General features: G+C 43.5%; 1 long non-coding RNA gene across 3 annotated transcripts in view; it reads left to right on the forward strand.

Annotated features, from left to right (window-relative positions):
- LOC131492505 (uncharacterized) overlaps positions 1-19385 on the forward strand; it is an 80398-nt gene that overhangs the window by 58400 nt on the left and 2613 nt on the right. For 2 of the 3 annotated variants that reach the window (XR_009252080.1, XR_009252082.1), the window contains 3 exons: positions 6703-6947; positions 7674-7892; positions 10482-13967. This is a non-coding gene — a long non-coding RNA (uncharacterized LOC131492505). Of the gene's footprint in view, positions 1-6702; positions 6948-7673; positions 7893-10481; positions 14236-19385 lie in introns of those variants that run through there. The other variant, XR_009252081.1, reaches the window with a different exon arrangement.

Consider the following 19385-nt stretch of genomic DNA (forward strand, 5'->3'; position numbering starts at 1 on the left):
TTAGTGCTGTGTTGAAGAGCTCAGTGGAAACAGAGAGTGGGGTTGATCTCTTCATCAGGGTTCCTGAAAGCCCTATCTCCGCAAGAATTCAAGAATTCGGGTCGACTGAGTGCTGCTCAGAATCCTTTATTAATTCCCCCTTGATGTATCACCAGTGAGGAGTCAAATCTTCCTATTTTCTGTCCAAACACTAACCACCACTGGGGCTTGGAGCAAAGACAGAAGCCTTTTAACAACAGATAAAGGAACTACGCAAGAGGAATCCGTGGGGACAAAGAATGAGTCCTCTGACAAGGAGGCCTACTGTGTCTTCTTCAGAGCAGGAGGTGCGCTTGGATCTGTGAGCAAGGAGGAAACACTGGATTAATGACATTGAAGAAGAGAGAATAGAGGTGAAACAACGGGAAAATGCCTTCGTGGATTATTTTGTGATCTTTGGTGACTGAGTACCGCTCACAGTGCCGGGAAGTAACCCTGTTCAGAGGTGACTGGCAGTAAAGGGGGGAAAAAAATGTCAGTGGAGAACCAACCTGCCATGTGAGGAGTCAAGAAATTGCAATGCTTAGGACTTTGCAATCACAGTTGCAAACTGTCAGTCGCAGGTCTATGTTCTTAGAAGAGTTGTACTTATGGAGCATCTGTAGATTATTTATTTTTCTTTTCTCTCTGAATTGTAGCAACATTTCCCAAATGAGTTTTGCCCAATATTTACCCCGTGGGATGCTCCTTTGGAAAAGAGTTTCAAGATCAAATTTTGGGGGAACACTGCCAACTCTATCTTCCTTGTAGATGTACGCAGAAGGCGATTCAACCAAGAAAAGAAAAAAATACAAAAGATATACGTTTGCTTATGTACGTTTTAAAGGATGGCAGGATAAAACATTAAAAATGGTTGTCTATAGGAGAGGGAGGCAATAGTGAGAGAGCATAGAAAGTAGACTTCTTCGAATGTACCTCATTTTGTATATTTAATTTTGGACTTATGTAAATATTATGGAGAATTCTAAAACAAAGCTGAATAAATTAAAAAAAATGAATTGCTGGAAATTGAAAGTAAAGGAAAACAAATGAACCTGTTCCTGGGTGGGGCATACTTCTGAAAAGGATCTATTCCAATTGACTCTAAAACAGAAAATTTTAACTGTAGATCCCTTCTGGGGATATGCCGTAAGGATATAAACCAAGCCAAACGACCTAACCAAATAAGAAACCCCCCAATATACTGTGTCAGTAATCATATTGTTGATAGTAAGGTTGATATTGTTATTTGGAGATTTTGTGTGCATTATTATAGGAAAAGTAATTATGCTGGTGGTGTTGAAAGTTGAAATTTTTTGGCATGGTTGAAAAGAAACACAAATGTAAAATTGACGATGTTATGTACAAACCCCATAGCCCTAAATTTGAATTGGAAACATCAGTATGAACTCACAATGCATTTTATCCTCAACAACACAAAACATGTTTTTTAGCTCTATCCATCCCAAACCCTAGGCACAAAGACCAACATGGTAGCAGTAAGCATCCCTCCAATCTAGATTATGTTCTCTAAATGTCACTAACCACTAGAAGGAACCAGGAGTCTTCAGAGAAATGCCTGCATCTAGGTCTGGGGTGCAAATGAGCCTGGAGATTTTGTCATACCGGAAAGAAAAGACGTTATGAAATAATACTAGAATGATGTCCACAGGACTGAAGACCTAACCTGAACAAGTTCTTAATCAAAGATGGGACAATTTTAACATTAATAAGGATCATGACTGCAGTATTTAAATCTATAGGCTCATAATGACATCAAAAAGAAGAAACGTTCATTGGATATCTTTGGAGGGTTTCAGGGAATCATTTCATTATTTTAAAAACAAGTACATTAAAGAAAAGAAGCAGAGGACTATTTCAGGTTTCTCGTATGATCTGCATTTCAGAATAACCAAATAGTAGAGTTCCTCTTTAAAGGAATTTAACCGATAAATGAAAAAGGGATAGCAAACTTAAGATATGATCAGACAATGACTATCAGTGGTTGATGACATTACAGAGAAGGAAACCATCAGAATCATGTGCCTCCTGAAGAAGCAGTCCTGGGACAAAGAAAAAAAAATTAAGTTAAATCTGATCAAGACTCTAAATCTTACTAGTGACTTATAAGAAATACAAGGGACAGAGGAACATGCTAAGTGTCACCACAGAGATATAATCAAAAAACCCAAACTGGAAACCTTTACAAGACAATTGAGACTCTGTTTCTTCAACAAATATTTTAAGGGGAGGAAAGAGATGGGGGATACATTGGAGGTTAGAAGAGACTTAGAAGATATAACAAGCAATTGGAATATGTGGGTCTTATTTTGATTCTGACTTAAATGAACTGTACGCAGAAATAAACAAAATGTAAATAAGATTACAATACAATCCAGGAAAAGTGAACACTGACCGACTTTGATAATAGTAAGGAATTATTAGCATTTTTAGGTCTGAGGATATTAAAGAATGGAGTTCTTTTTTTTTTTTAATTTTTTTAAATGTTTTTATTTTATTTTTGAGACAGAGAGAGACAGAGCATGAGCAGGGGAGGGGAAGAGAGAGAGGGAGGCACAGAATCCGAAGCAGGCTCCAGGCTCTGAGCTGTCAGCACAGAGCCCAATGTGGGGCTCGAACTCACAGACTGCGAGATCATGACCTGAGCTGAAGTCGAACACTCAACCGACTGAGCCACCCAGGTGCCCCTGGAGTTCTTTATTAACTTCTTTTAGTATGACGGAGAAAAGTTGTGTATGAAAGAAAAAAGTTTGTGTCTTTTAGAGCAGGGGGTTGGCAAACTATGGCTTGTGGGCCAAATCTGGCCCATAGCATGTAATGTAAATGAAGTTTGTTGGAACACAGCCGGCCCCCTTTGTTTACATTGTCATCTGTGGCCCTTGTGCACTCCAGTGGCCGATTTGAGTAGTTATGACGGAGACCTTCTGGGGCCCTTTGCCAACTGACTCCTGTTTTAGAGATATCTACTAATATATTTACAGGTGAATTGATATGCTGCATGGAAGGAGATATAGGTGGTAATCTAGACGAATCAGGATGGATTGTGTTGAATTCGGGCTTGTAATTTTGTTTCATTGCACTGTTTTCTTTACTTTTACATAGTCTAAAAACTTTTCACAATAAAATATTCTTTAAATAATGTAACTCTTGGAGTGGAAATGGGTGGGATGGGAAATAGTTTTGTTGTTTTTACTTTGTATCATGTTGTTCTGCTTGCTATTTTTCTTAACAATGAGTATGTTTCTTATAGTAATTTTTTAAAAAGATGAAGACTGTGTCACAAGTTCCCTGTACTCCCAACTGAATTCCAAATAAAATTGACGACTGGCTCTTGGCAAAAGATTTCCCAAAGACATTTTCATGCACGCTTGTCTATTTATTTATTGGCCGTGGGATTCGCCACCATGGGGCAAGTGGGTCAGTAGGCAGGCAGCTCTTGGCATCTGACCCATGGTCCTGCAATGTGAGTTGTGCAGTTGGTGAGTTGTGCAGTTGGCGCCCAGTATGGAGGTAGGTGTTGTTGGGAAAAGTGGTGAGGCTTTGCTAGAGCAGCCCTTCCGGGTTGCCTGGCCAATTCCCGGTTGCAGAATGTCTACAAACCCCTCAAAGAAATCCCTTTCTTTAAAAGAAAACTCAGTGGAGACTTTGTTTGCAACCGTGAATCGTGATATTACTGTACATTTTTTTAAAATTTAGATTCAAGTTCGTTAACACATAGTGTAGTATTGGTTTCAGGGGATTCATCATTTACATATAATGCCCAGTGCTTATCACAAATGCCCTTTTCAATACCCATCACCCATTTGGCTCATCCTCCTACCCACCTCCCCTCCATTAACCCTCAGTTTGTTCTCTATATTTAAGAGTGTCTTATGGTTCGCCTCCCTTTCTATTTTTATCTTACTTTATTTTTCCTTCCCTTCCTCTATGTTCATCTGTTTTGTTTCTTAAATTCCACAGATGAGTGAAATCGTATGATATTTATCTTTCTCTGACTAATTTTGCTTAGCATAATAGCCTCTAGTTCCATCCACATTGTCGCAAATGACGAGAGTTCATTCTTTTTGATCACTGAGTAATATTCCATTGTGTATATATATACCACACCTTTATTCATTTGTCGACGGACACTTGGCTCTTTCCAATAATTTTGGCTATAAATATTGGGATCCTATGTGCCCCTTTGAATCAGCATTTTTGTATCCTTTGGATAAATACCTACTAGTGCAATTGCTGAGTCATAAGGTAGTTCTATTTTTAACTTTCTGGGGAACCTCCACACTGTTTTCCAGAGTGGCTGCACCAGCAGTGCAAAAGTGTTTCCCTTTTCTCTGCATTCTCACCAACATCTGTTGTTTCCTGAGTTGTTAATTTTAGCCATTCTGACAGGTGTGAGGGGGTATCTCATTGTGGTTTTGATTTGTATCTCTCTGATGATGAGTGATATTGAACATCTTTTCATGTGTCTGTTAGCCATCTGGATGTCTTCTTTGGAAAAGTGTCTATTCATGTCTTTTGCCCATTCTTCACTGGATTATTTGGGTTTTTTGGGTGCTGAGTTTGGTAAGTTCGTTACGGATTTTGGATACTAACTCTTTATTCAATATGTCATTTGAAAATATCTTCTCCCATTCCATCAGTTGCCTGTTAGTCTTGTTGGTTGTTTCCTTTGTTGTGCAGAAGGTTTTTATATTGATGAAATCCCAATAGTTCCTTTTTGCTTTTGTTTCCCTTGCCTCCAGAGATATGTCTAGTAAGAAGTTGCTGTGGCTGAGGTCAAAGAGGCTGCTTCTCGTTTTCTCCTCTAGGATTTTGAAAGTTGCCTTCTCACATTTAAGTCTTTCATCCATTTTGAGTTTATTTTATTATGGTGTAAGAAAGTGGTCCAGGTTCATTCTTCTGCATGTCGCTGTCCAGTTTTCTCAACATCATTTGTCTTTTTTTCATTGGATATTATTTCCTGCTTTGTTGAAGATTAGTGGGCCATCCATTTGTGGGCCCATTTCTGAGTTCTATATCCTGTTCCAATGATCTATGTGTCTGTTTTTGTGCCAGTACCATACTGTTTTGATGATTATAGCTTTGTAATACAGCTTGAAGTCTGGAATTGTGATGCCTCCAGCTTTGGTTTTCTTTTTCAACCTTACTTTGCTATTTGGGGTCTTTTCTGGTTCCATACAAGTTTTAGAATTGTTTGTTCTAGCTCTGTGAAGAAAATGATGGCGTTATTTTGTAGGGATTGCATTGAATGTGTAAATTACTTTGGATAGTATAGACATTTTAACATCATTTGTTCTTCTAATCCATGAGCATGGAATGTTCCTCCATTTCTTTGTGTCTTCTTCAGTTTCTTCCATATGTATTCTACAGTTTTCAGTGTACAGATCTTTTACTTCTTTGGTTAGGTTTATTCCTAGGTATCTTATGGTTTTTGGTGCAACTGTTAATGGGATTGATTCCTTTATTTTCTTTCTGCTCCTTCATTATTGGTGTCTAAAAATGCAGCCGACTTCTGTACTTGATTTTATATCCTGTGACTTTGCTGAATTCATGAATTAGTTGTAGCAATTTTTTGGCAGAGTCTCTCAGGTTTTCCTCATAAAGTATCATGCGTCTGTGAAGAGTAAAAGTTTAACTTCTTCCTTGCCAATTTCCACTGTACATTTTCTTTATATGATTGTAATAACTGCTGTCTTTCTTTTACTATTCTTTTTTTTTTTTTTAAGTTTTTTTTTTAACGTTTATTTATTTTTGAGACAGGGAGAGACAGAGCATGAACGGGGGAGGGTCAGAGAGAGAGGGAGACACAGAATCTGAAACAGGCTCCAGGCTCCGAGCTGTCCGCACAGAGCCTGACGTGGGGCTCGAACTCACAGACCGCAAGATCAGGACCTGAGCCGAAGTCGGCCGCTTAACCGACTGAGCCACCCAGGTGCCCCTCCTATTCTTTTTTCTGGTAAAAATTTATGTGATTAATAAATATTTGTTGGATGAATGAATGAATGAATGAGGGGTTAAGTGTGTTCCTCCTTTTGTTACACAAGGCCCAATGCAAGAGCAGGTTTGACACAGATGTATAAGGAACATTAAAACCTCACAGAACTTATTTGCAGAACAAATCACTTTTGAGCCAGGCCCAGAGTTGTTGGATGACTTTCCAGGACCAGGAGGCCCGTAATGGGTACAGTCAGAACCAGGTTCTAAGCCTCCTACTTCCGAAGCCAGGTCTTTGGCTTTGTTACTCTGTCTAGTATCATCAGATAAATCTCCCAGGCTTCCCAGGAATGGGGGTAGAGAGGAGATGTGAGGAAGGGGTGGGGAGAACGGCGAAATTGTTCTTTTGTTTGTTTTTGTGCTTATTTCCTATTTTTATCGTATCTTGGAATTTCACCTAAAATTTGCCTCTGTACCAAAGTCCTTTAAAAGCAGTGGCTGTGTTATCATTTTTGTCCCAATATCACCAAGTACAGTGTCTGGGGGAAAAAATCAACCTCTATGAAAATTCAGCGTGTCGGGTCACCTAAGAACAACCATCCCCATGAGCTCAGTGGGTCAGACAACTTTCATAAGAGGAGAAAGAGTTGCCCTGATAACCCATTTTTCCATCTGCAGCCTTTTGCTTTCTGTTCTTCACAAGCTGGGATGATATATCTTCTACGACAGGATAAAGAAGGCATCCTGAGTATTGGATACCCAGTCCCGGTGAGGTAGCATCTTACCGAGGACAGCAATGGTGGCCATGTCTCCCAAGACAGCACAATCTTTTCCAGAGACAGGAAAACATAAGATGAATCTCACCAAGGCCAAGGAGAGAAGATTGCCCACTCCCTTACTGCTCCAGACCTAGAGGCACAAGGCTAGAGTTGCCAAGAAAGTTACTGTATTGACAGGCTTCATGTTTCAGTTCTGTAAGTTTCTAAATTTCATCTTGGCTCTTTGGGAAGTTCATTAACATGCCTTTGCACTAACTTCTTGGAGGCAAATGCTTTTTTGGTTTCTTAAAACATTCCTCTACAAATCCCTTCGTGGTTTCAGGCAGAGTCTGGGTGGGCAGCCTCCCCCATTTCTTCCCTGGGAAAAAACCCTGGCCATCTAAGACAGATGGAGGCACATTGATTGAATCTAAAGCTACTGAATAATAAAAACTCATGCAAAATAAATGCGCCCAGAGAAATAAGCTTTTCCATAGCAGCCCATTCCATCATATTTTCCTGACGGCCCATCTAATTTATGATGGCAATTCCATGGCAATTCCTCTTAATTTCCTATTATGGGTAATTTATTTTTTCCCCTTCTGAACATGCAGTGTAAAAGTTTTTATTGCACACATAAGGGACCAGCAGACAGCCTCCGACACTGAGCTAATGCCAACACAACATCTTGAATTGCCCCTTGGACGCACGCTTTTGAAAAAGTTAATCAGCTGAAAGACTGAACCACAAGAACAGTTTTGACTAGAGTCCCCATTTAAACTCTGACTGCAAGGAAAAGTTTTAGCGGTCACAAGGTGAAAGATTTAGGTTAACAATGGGACGCCCTCAACCATAGATTTTGGAAACAAGTCACACCATTTTCAGGCAGATCCAAACGAATCTTCCAACGTCACACTTTCCATTTCACTGCTGGGCTTACAGGGCTTGCTGCTGGTCATCTAAACACTCTTTGGTACACTGAGGAACAGAATGGCCATCAGCACCGAGGGAGAGAACAGAAGTGTGGTCGTTGGCTGAATGGAACGCACGAGACGGAACCTGGACTGCTCCACCCGACCCGTGGAAGTTTCCTTGGGGGAGAAGAAAATTGCAGAGAAGAGGCTGTTTTCCTGTTTTTTCGGGACATCCCCGAGGGTGGAGGTGAGGGACATGACGTAGCATAACAAAAATGTTATGTTTTCTTAAATGTTTGTTTTATGTTTTCTTAAATGTTTGTTTTGAAAGCGAGAGAGCATGAGTGGGCCAGGGGCAACGAGACAGAGAGAGAGAGAGGGAGACAGAGGATTCAAAGTGGGCTCTGTGCTGACAGCAGAGAGCCCAATGCGGGGCCTGAACTCACAAACCGTGAGATTATCACCTGGGCTGAAATCAGGAGTTGGACTCTGAGCCAACTGAGCCACCCAGGCACCCTCTCCCTCTTTGGGTCCATAAATGTGGACTCCGTGAATGTAACTGTCCTATCGAAGGAGGCTGAAACTCTCTTTTTCCCTCTCCCAAACGGAATGAAGAGCAGCTCTTTAAATTTCTTTTTTTTATTTTTTTTATTTTTTTTAATGTTTATTTATTTTTGAGACAGAGAGAGACAGAGCATGAACGGGGGAGGGGCAGAGAGAGAGGGGGACACAGAATCGGAAGCAGGCTCCAGGCTCCGAGCCGTCGGCCCAGAGCCCGACGTGGGGCTCGAACTCACGGACCGCGAGATCGTGACCTGGCTGAAGTCGGACGCTCAACCGACGGAGCCACCCAGGCGCCCCATAGCTCTTTAAATTTCTAATGCATCTGTGAAATACGGTGTGGTGGAACGGACGGAGATCTTAGAGCTGGAAGACCCGGATTTGAACCCGGGCTCTGTGATCTTTCATTTGATGGGTTGTAGGTTTAATTTAAGTTTTTATTTCAACCCCAGCTGGTTAACGGACGGCGTTAGGTTAGTTTCAGGTGTCCAATATGGTGACTCGACCGTGTTGAACTTGTACGGCCCACGTGCCAAAGGGACGTGAGTTTCAGTGCTACCTCTGCCACTAAGCACAGTGTGACGTGAGCAAACGCTTTCCTGTCGCCTCTCCCTGCGAAGCACTGTTTTGAACGTTGCAGTGTTTACTGCATTTATTGTCATTACCACGCAACCCGGTCCTTACTTCTATCGTCGCATCTGGGTTTGTCTTTTCTCTTGAGCTCAGCTAGAAGCCCCTGGAGAGACAGGCCCACGTTTCAGGACCACCCGTTCTGCAAGATGCTGGACGTGCACTTACGCTCAGCACATACAGAGTACCTGAGGAAGGGCCTGGTGGCAAAGGAAATGACCTTCGTTCCCCTCACACGTGACTCCCTATCAGTGGACCTAAAATGTCTGGTAACCACTTCTCAGGACTCCGGGACTGCACAGACCCTTGGGGTGTCCATGAGCATCACCGAGAAAACACAGATTTGGGGCCCACCGCACCGCTGCGAAACACGCAGCAAGACTTTCCCCCTCAGCCCACCGGATTGCTTTTTTAATTGGTTGAAGTTGGTAGGCTTTAAATCATAACAAGAGGATACAAGTTGGTTATAACACAGCAATTGAAATGTAGGCACAACTGTGGTGTCTGAATTACAAACGGTGTGCTTACGATGCTGCATTTTTCTGGAGCGTGGGAGCCCGACCCAGGACCGCCTGGCCGGTGCCGATAAAGAACCACGGCTATCCCCAGTTAGCGGGAAGAGAAGGGGGTCCCCAGGCCGCCACTCCTGACAAGGTGGGGCGGAGCCGGTAAGCTGCCAGGACCCTGCCAACCCCCACCCCAATCTTCAAGGGAGGAGGAGGAGGAGATACTGTAGATATGATAGTCACCCGAGGCTCAACGTCTACTGAGCAGTAGTATGATGCCAAGTCCTGCTCTTAGTAGTGAGAATTCAGAAAAGAATGAGATAGTTCCTTGTAGATTCTAAATCATTTAGTGATTCAGGGTCAGTTGAGAGATTGGGTGGATGTTTCTTTCTGTCTCTGTCTCTGTCTCTGTCTCTGTCTCTCTCACACACACACACACACACACACACAGATTTAATCATCACAGTGAGGGTGATAAGTAGCACTGACTCTAGAGGTTGGGAAGGGGAAGTGCCAAGAGTTTCAGGAAGACCAGGATCGATGTGAGCTCTCTGCCTTCCAGGCTTTGCCCTGGGCTAGCAAACAGAAAAGATCTACCTTGAACATGGGCAGTTACCTGGTGACCTATGGAAGGTCAACACTCTCTGTGCTTTCCTAAAAGAAAGCGTCGTTAACCATCTGGCTTCTGTCGGTTGTGCTTTCCAGATTGGCTCTGGGAGGATCTGCACCCGCCCCCGTCCCCACCTGCTATGCAGAAGTCCTAAGGTCAGAGTCTGAGGGTCAAAAGCCCACCCACGTCCACTCCCCGATCTGATACCGGCCTCGCCATTATCACATCTTGGCTAAATTGTTGACCTGGTTCTGGTCACCAGGGTGCAACGTCACCTACTGTGGTTGTCACTCACTGTAGCCGGTTCCAGAAATGCTCGGCCTTGAGAACTGGAAAGTCCTTTCCTGCTTCCTTGTGGTTTCCTCCCGTCCACGGATTATCTGGCCCTGTGATCAACGCAACCTCAGGATGTCCGATACCCCCGGAAGGCTGCCTGTCTGAAAGAAGGAGAATGTGGAAAAAAGAACGAGCTGTAGATCCGACAGGGTAAAGACAGGTCTCCAGAAAAGCTCAATTTCTCCTTTTTCAGAAGAAGAGGTGTTTCCCAACTGAGCAAGCGTCAGTAGGGAAAGGTGAACTGCAGGGGATTTTCAGAGGTAAGTTTCCCTCCTACCTGTGGGGTTCCAGCCCACCGACTCTTGTCCTTTACTGTTTGCTCTCTCCTCCAACCTGATGTCTCAGGTTGGAGGCCACCTGAAACAGAGCACTCGGCTGTGAGGCTAATGGTTTTGCCGGCAGATCACCACCCCCGTGTGGAGATCACCATCTCATTTCCTCGGAACGGCTGTCTTCCGTGCTTCCTTGGGGGTCCGAGAGCAGGGACTGCAGGCAGATAGTTCCTCCCTCGGCTTTGCTATCTTCTCTACCCTGCCTGGGGCTGGATCACTCTGTGTGAGCTTGCTCGCTCTCCCAGGACTCTGTTAAAAGGGAAGCGTAGAAGACTGCATCGGGGTCTAGCCAGAGGTGCAGAATCACGGAGCAGGAACGCCTGTATAATCTTCCGGACACAGTGCAAAGTGCAAATGCAAGGGTTCTTGTTCAAAAATTCCGAATTCCAAGATGGTAGCAGCCGAGCATCCAGAGCAGGGTACTTCTAAGTAAGGGCCTGGCGTGGGTCGCATCACCGGGAAGCTGGAGGTCTACCTCTGGAGGGGAATCCAGAGGAAAGTGGAACAGTTTCAGACCCACCCTAATGGACGCCTTTGGCCAGGCATTCTGGGAACAGTTGGGCCTGGGCAGGTTGGCCCATTACGAAGCCATAATGGCCACCACCTGCCAACTGAATTCTCTCCATCGATCCTTCTCTGCACAGATCTCAGCTTGTGGTCTTTGACCCAAGGAACCACGGGTGACAGTTTTACCAAATGTTTTGTCCCTGCGTAATAAGGCTCACCCAGTTTCCAGCTTCCATCTGTGTCGTTCTCGCCTGCCATCTGACCTCCTCCAAAAATTGTGACATTTTAGGCTCTCTCGTCCCTACTGACTGCAACTTTGGGGCATTAATTATTTGCCAGATTGGATCAAACTGACTGTGACCTCAAACTCAAAATAACAGTGGCTGAAAGAAGATGAAAGCTCATGTCTCTCGCCCACAGCGACTCTAGAAGCATAGCCCAGGCTGATATGGTGCCTCCAAGGTCATCAGGGACCGAGGCTCCCACTAACCTGTTGTTTTGTCTTCTTAGCCTCAGTCTCCATGACTTAGGGTGGCTGCTGAGCATGAAACGCTGCCCCCTTGTTGAAAAAGCCTCCCAGAAGTCCCGGACAATACTCCTGCTGATATGTCACCATCTGGAATTTGGTCACTCATCCACAAGTGGCTGCAAGGGGGCTGGGAAATGTCTTTTTTTTTTTTTTTTGAGAGAGACAGAGAAGGGGGAGAGGGGCAGAGAGAGAGAGGGAGACACAGAATCCAAAGCAGGCTTCAGGCTCTGAGCTGTCCCAGAGCCCGACACGGGACTCGAACCTGTGAATAGAGAGACCATGACCTGAGCCGACATCGGATGCTTAACCGACTGAGCCACCCAGGGGCCCCTGTCGTCTTTTATCCTGGGTGGTACCTGCTGACACGATATGGGATTCTGTTATGGCAGAAGAGGAAGTAACTATTGAGAGATAATGAGGGAGTTCGGGTAGGGTTAGCACTCCTTTCCCCCGTTACACGCTGGGGCCCGCTCTTAGCAGAAGGACCGTGTGGGCTACAGGCTGCCGTGGACCCGGCTGTGCTTCGCCTTAGCCCTGAAATCCCTTTCAGCAGCTCTCCGCCTCCTGGATCAGATCCTCCTGGATATACATTCTGACTTGGAGTCATATGGGTCTGTTAAGTGTAGCGGAAACATTCGCTCCTGGAATGACAAGTGCGATCCTGTAGCCGAGTAGAAGCTGCTGATGGGAATTTAGAGAACAGCGAGACAAGTGGTTTTCAAGCACTTCCAGCAGTGGAAACATTTCGTTCACTGCATTCTGAGCAGGGGGCCCAGTGTGAAGAAGGGGTGAGAGTCGAGCTGCCTCTGGTAGAAGCTGGGGTGCGGGTGGGGCTGGTACTCAGCCCCACTCCCTCTCGTCTGCCGTGCAGGCTTCCCCGCTCCCTGCCTGGGCTCTCTGGTGTCTCCTCTGGACCCGCTGTTCTAGTCCAAGTGCCTCGTTTTGCTGACGAGAACACTGAGGCCCGGGGAGGTTGTGACCTGGACAGAGCTGACAGCAGGCGTGTTTTGTCCTCGCTGGTGTGCAGGTGGTGTCATAGTTAACGGGGCCCACGGGGGGCACAGATCTGACACAAGCAAAGTCCTCACGTTCGGCTGACACGGAAGTTCTCAGTACCTGGCCACAACTGACTGAGACCTTCTGTGTATTACAGAGGCCGTCACTCTGTCAGATGGGCCAGTGGGAACCGGGATCGTGCTGAATTGACCCTGGTTATTGATTTGGTAGGTTTGTGTTTTTTTTTTTGTAGTCGGAGCAGCAGACCTTTAATCCCTTTGATGGACTTAGAGGCAGAGGGTAGGCGGTGCTTTAATTTGTAGGGGGGTAAGAGAGAGGCACATTAACAGCTGGCACCAGAATTCCTCTTAGGGAGAGAGCTTTGTTCCAGAAAATGTGATGATAAGCTGCTAGAGGCCGAAGGAGGGCACAAGGCTAGGCAGGGGTTAGCTGGTAGGCTGCCGTGGGCTGTGCCAGGGCCTGCCTATGCCCCCCCCCTCCGTTTCCTTCAGGGTTCCAGGCTCTTCTCCTGGCACCTCCAACCTCCCTCTGCCCGTCTGCTTCACTTTCTTCTCTCTGCTCCAGAGTTCCAGGTGCTGGCAACTTTGGCTTTCCCGTGGCCTCCTGGGTCTGCCCCATATCTTTTGCCATCATGAACTTTTTGGGTTGTCTTCCTCTGCTAATCGCTTCTTTTCCTCAGCGTTTCTTAATCCAGATTCCTGAGACATGGGGCAGAGGCAACCGATTTCTCTTTTTCATCAAGTCATGGGTCGAAGGCCGCCTAAAGAATTGTTGCCATTAGGAGGGTGCCCACTTGGACTTCTCAGCAATGGCCGACGGAGTGACAGATGCCCTGGCTACCGGAGCAGCTGCTCTGCCGGCCAAGGTGACCAGCAGGGCCGGCGTCCTTCAGGAGGGCGAATAGTCCCCATGATTGTTGTTCGTTGTATAGGACCGCAACGACACCCGTATCCTATTGTCCTGGATCCGATTCAGCGCACCGCCGCTCTGCTTGTGTGCAGACGTGTAGTAAAATCCCCTCCCGCACATTTTTTCTGCTCGCTGACTTCATCAAAAAGTGCTTTCCAAGCGTCTGATCGCACGTGGTGGAGGATGGTTGTTTGGCAGAAAGGATTTGCTGTGTTTGGGTGCCGACTGTCTTTGAGAATGCTGATCAGAGAGGACTCCCTTCTGTTGGCCCGGCCCTAATTGATTTATTGGTTGTCGCATGAAGCAGGGAGCTAGGAACTCAGGATGATATGACAAGTATCAGGCCAAAGAATTTTTCCAGGTCTCTCTTCTTTATTCAAGACAAGTTTGAGTAAGACACTACTGGCCCCCCCCGCCCCCACCCCCGCCTTATCTGCTGTTTCACTTCCTGTGGTTTCAATTACCCACCGCCAACTGTGGACTGGAAGAAGATGATCCCCTCTTTGACATATCGTCAGGTCGACAGTAGCCCTAATGCTGCGGTGCCTCCATCACTCACGTCGCTTCATCTCGTCACGTAGACGTTTTCTCATCTCACATCCTCACAAGAAGGGTGAGTGCGGTACAAGAAGATATTTTGAGAGAGAGAGAGAGAGAGACCACATTCTTTTTTTTTTTTAATATATGAAATTTATTGTCAAATTGCTTATTTATTTATTTATTTTTTTAACGTTTATTTTTGAGACAGAGAGAGACAGAGCATGAACGGGGGAGGGGCAGAGAGAGAGAGGGAGACACAGAATCGGAAGCAGGCTCCAGGCTCCGAGCCATCAGCCCAGAGCCCGACGCGGGGCTCGAACTCACGGACCGCGAGATCGTGACCTGAGCCGAAGTCGGACGCTCAACCGACTGAGCCACCCAGGCACCCCGAGAGACCACATTCACATAACTTTTATTAGTTTGTTATAATTATTTTATTTTATTAATTACTGTTGTTAATGTCTTATGGTGCCTAATTTTGTTTATGTTTATTTATTTTTGAGAGAGAAAGAGAGAGAGTGTGAGCGGGCGAGGAGCAGAGAGAGACACACACAGAATCCGAAGCAGACTTCAGGCTCTGAGCGGTCAGCACAGAGCCAGACTCGGGGCTCGAACCCACGAACCGCGAGATCGCGACCGGAGCCCGAAGTTGGGCGCTTAACTGACGGGGCCACCCAGGCGCCCCTCTTATGGTGACTAATTTTTTTTTTTTTTTTTTTTTTTAAATTTTTTTTTTTCAACGTTTTTTATTTATTTTTTTTTTTTGGGACAGAGAGAGACAGAGCATGAACGGGGGAGGGACAGAGAGAGAGGGAGACACAGAATCGGAAACAGGCTCCAGGCTCCGAGCCATCAGCCCAGAGCCTGACGCGGGGCTCGAACTCACAGACGCGAGATCGTGACCTGGCTGAAGTCGGCCGCTTAACCGACTGCGCCACCCAGGCGCCCCTATGGTGACTAATTTTTAATTAAACTCTATTATAAGATGAATGTGTAGGAAAAAACGTAGTATATACATAGACTTTTTAAAAGTTTATTTATTTATTTTGAAAGAGAGAGAGAGAGAGAGAGAGAGAGAGAACAAGCAGGGTAGGGCAGGGTGGGGTGGGGGGACAGAAGATCCAACACACTCTGTGCTGACAGCAGACAGCCCAATGCGGGGCTCAAACTCACAAACTGTGAAATCATGACCTGAGCCAAAGTCAGATACTTAACTGACTGAGCCACCCAGTTGTACCAATTTTTTTCTTTTTCTTTCTTTCTTTCTTTTTTTTTTTTAGTCATTCTGATGGATGCGGAGTCACATTGTGGTTTTAATTTGCACTCCCCTGATTGCTAGTGATGTCGAACAGCTTTTCTTGTGTTCATTTGCCACCCATGTATCCTCTTTGGTGAAATGTGTTTTCATATTTTTTGACCATTCTTAAAGTGATTTATTTTTTACTGCTGAGTTCTTTATATATTCTAGATGCTAGGTTTTTTGGTCAGATGTATGGTTTGCAAGTATTTTCTCTCAGGCTGAAGTTTGTCTTTTCACCTTCTTAACAAGGTCTTTCACAGAGCAAAAGTTTATAATTCTGCTGAAAGTTTTTAAAAAGGTATAATTTTTTCTGTTTATGGATCATGCTTTTAGAGTTGAGTCTAAGAAATCTTTGCTCACAGCCCTGGATCCTGCTGGTTTTCTCCTATAGTTTTATGTTTTGCATTTAAATCTGTGATCCATTTTGAGTTGGTTTTGTTTTGTTTTGTTTTGTTTTGTTTTTTGCTGGTGGTTCAAATGCTTATATGTCCAAATGTTCCAGTGCCATTCATTGAAAAAGCTATCCTTCCTCACTGAATTGCTTTTTGCACCTTTGTCAAAAACCAGCTGGGCATATTTGTATAGGTTTATTTCTGAATTCTCTGTTTTGGTCCATTGATCTATAAGTCTGTGCTTCTGCCAATACCACAGAATCTTGATGACTGTAGCTAGAAGTCTTGACATTGGGTAGACTGATTCCTCCAACTTTATTCTTTTTTTTCAACATTGTGTTGGTTCTTCAAATTTGTTTGCTTTTCTCTATGAAGTTTAGAGTAACCTTATCTATACTTATAAAAACTCTTGAAGGGATTTTGATAGGCATTATGATAAATCTATGTATCAGGTTGGGGATAATTGACATCTTTATTGTGTTGATTCTTCTAATCCATGAACATAGTATATTTCTCTACATGTTTATATGTTTTAAAATTTTCTTTCATCAGCATTGTGTTGTTTCAGTATACAAGTATTGTACCTGTTTAGTTAGATTTATACCTAAGTGTTTCCTTAAATTTTTTTTTATTCTAATAAAATACACATAACATAAAATTGACCATTTCAAGTGCATAACTTATTGGCATTAAGTGCACAGACAATGTTGTGTCACTATGACCACTATTTATTTCAAGAACTATTTTTATCATCTCAAACTGAAACTCTGTACCCATTAAACAATTGTCCCCCTATTTCCCTGTTCCTCTAGCTCCTAACAACCGTTATTCGATTTTTATTGTTTCTGTGAATTTGACTCCTGTAGGTACCTCATATAAGTGGACTCAAATTGTATTTGTCCTTTTGTGACTGGCTTATTTCACTTAGCATAATGTCTTCAAGATTCATCCATGTTGTAGCAAGTGTCAACATTTCAGAGTCTATTTAAGACTGAATGGTATTCCATTGTGTGCCTATACCACATGTTGTTTATCCATGCATGCACTGAGGGCCACTGGGGTTGTTCCACACTTTGGCTATTATGAATAAGGCTGTTATGGATATGTGGGTAGAAATATCTGTTCAAATTATTGCTTTCATGTCTTTTGGTTATATACCCAGAAGTGGAATTTCTGGATCATAGAGTAATTCTAGGTTTAACTTCTTGTGGAAAACTGTTTTCCACAGTGGCCGCATCATTTTACGTTCTTACCAGCAGTGCATAAAGGCTCTAATTTTTCCATATCCTCATCAACACTGGTTATTTCTTCCTTCCTTCCTTCCTTCCTTCCTTCCTTCCTTCCTTCCTTCCTTCCTTTTTTTTCCTTTATAAAAATACTGCAGTTTCAATTTGCATTTCGCTAGAGATTGGTGAAGTTGAGTATCTTTTCCTGTGCTTATTGACCATTTGTTTATCTTCTTTGGAGAAATCCTTTGCCCATTTTTAATCAGGTATTTGGTTTTGTTGTTAAGTTGCAGGAGTTCTTTGTATGTTCTGAATACTAACCCTTTATCAGATATATGATTTGCAAATATTTTCTCCATTGAGAGGGTTGACATTCCATTTTATTGACTCTATCCTTCAATGCACAGAAGTTTTAAAATTTGATGGGGTCCAATTAAGGTTTTTCTTTTGTTGCCTGTGCTTTTGGTATCATAGCCAAGAAATCATTGCCAAATACAATGTCACAAGCTTTCCCCCTGTCTCTTCTCAGAGACAGCTCTTATATTTACATTTATATGTACATTTACATTACAGCTCTTATATATAGCTCTTTATATTTACATTTATGGTACATTTTTGGTCAATTTTTGAGTACACTGTAAGGTCTGGATTCAGCTTCATTCATTTGCCGGTGGATATCCAGTTTTCCCAGCCCCATTTGTTGTAGACTGCCCATTCTTCATGGAATGGTCTTGGCATTCTTGCTGAGAATGATTTGACCATCAGGGCATCTGGATGGCTCAGTCAGTTGGGTGTCTGACTTTTGATTTCAGCTCTGGTTATGATCTCATCGTTCATTAGATAGAGCCCCAAGTTGGGCTCTGTGCTGACAGCAAGGGGCCTGCTTGGGATTCTTTCTCTCTGCCCTTAACCCACTCACACTCATGTGCTCGCTCTCTCGCTCTCTCTCTCTGAAAATAAATAAACATTAAAAAAAAAAGAAAATCATTTGACTCCATATGCGAGATTTTATTTCTGGGCTCTCTATTCCATTCCATTGGTCTGTAAGTCTGTCTTTATGCCAGAACCATACTATTTTGATTACCATCGCTTTGTAATAAGTTTTAAAGTGTGAGCCCTCCAATTTTCTTCTTCTTTTAGAAAAGTTTTTTGAAGTTTATTTACTTGAGATGGAGAGAGAGAGAGAGCGTGCACGTGCATGTGTGCACGCACAAGTGGAGGGGAGCAGAGAGAGAGGGGGAGAGAGAAAATCCCAAGCAGGCTTTGCATAGTCAGCTCAGAGCCTGACTCAAGGCTCAAACTCACGAACCATGAGGTCATAACTGAGTTGAAGTCAAGGGTCAGATGCTTAACCGACTGAGCCACACAGGTGCCCCTCCTTCTTCTTTTTAAAGACTGTTTTGTCCCTTGAGTTTTCATATGCATTGTAGCATGGATTTATCTATTTCTGCAGAAATTGTCATTGGAATATTGATAATGATTGCACTGCACTGGTAGATCACTTCGATTAGTACTGTCATATTAACAATATTAAGCTTTCCAATCCATGAACACTGGATATCTTTCTACTAATTTGTATCTTCTTTAATTTCTTTCAGAGACATTTTGTGGTTTTCAGTGTACAACTCTCCTTGGCTAAGTTTATTCCTAGGCATTTTATATTATTTTATTTTTTTGATACTACAGGAAATGGAATTGTTTTTTGAATTTCCTTTTTTAATGGTTCATTGTTAATATGTAAGAATGCAACTGATTTTTGTGTGTTGATTTTGTATCCTGCAACTTTGCTGAATTCATTTATTCTAATAATTGTGTGTGTGTGTGTGTGTGTGTAATCTTTAGGGTTTTCTGCATATAAGATTGTGTCATCTGCAGAGAGAGATCATTTTACTTTGTCCCTTCTAATTTGGATGCTTTTTATTTCTTTTTCTTATTTCTTCTTTAATTGCTTTAGAAGAAAACAATTTCCAGCTTAAATTATATGAAAAAGTCCTTCATACTCCGAGGAAGTTTCTGGTCCGTGATGCAGCCTCCTGGGCTTTCACTGACTCCCTCCTTGATGTTCATGGTGTATCGGTTCCATGGACTCCCGCCAAATGGTGCCATCACCTCCAAAGTGATTCTCTCTCCTGGACTTGATTCCCTGAAACTTCCATTCTCAGCAAGATATTAAGACAAATGCATGGGATTGAACTATTTGGCAGTAAGCAGTAAACTGTAGAGTGCCCACTTCTGCTCACCAAAGATTTTAGTGTTTTAAAGGAGGCATTCTGTTTGCCTAATAGGAGTTTCCCTAACAGATGGAGATTCAGACAATGTGCTACATCTTGGGTGGTGTGGAAGTT

The sequence above is a fragment of the Neofelis nebulosa genome, chromosome 13 (assembly GCF_028018385.1).
Source record: "Neofelis nebulosa isolate mNeoNeb1 chromosome 13, mNeoNeb1.pri, whole genome shotgun sequence".
In the NCBI taxonomy this organism is placed as follows: Eukaryota; Metazoa; Chordata; class Mammalia; order Carnivora; family Felidae; genus Neofelis; species Neofelis nebulosa.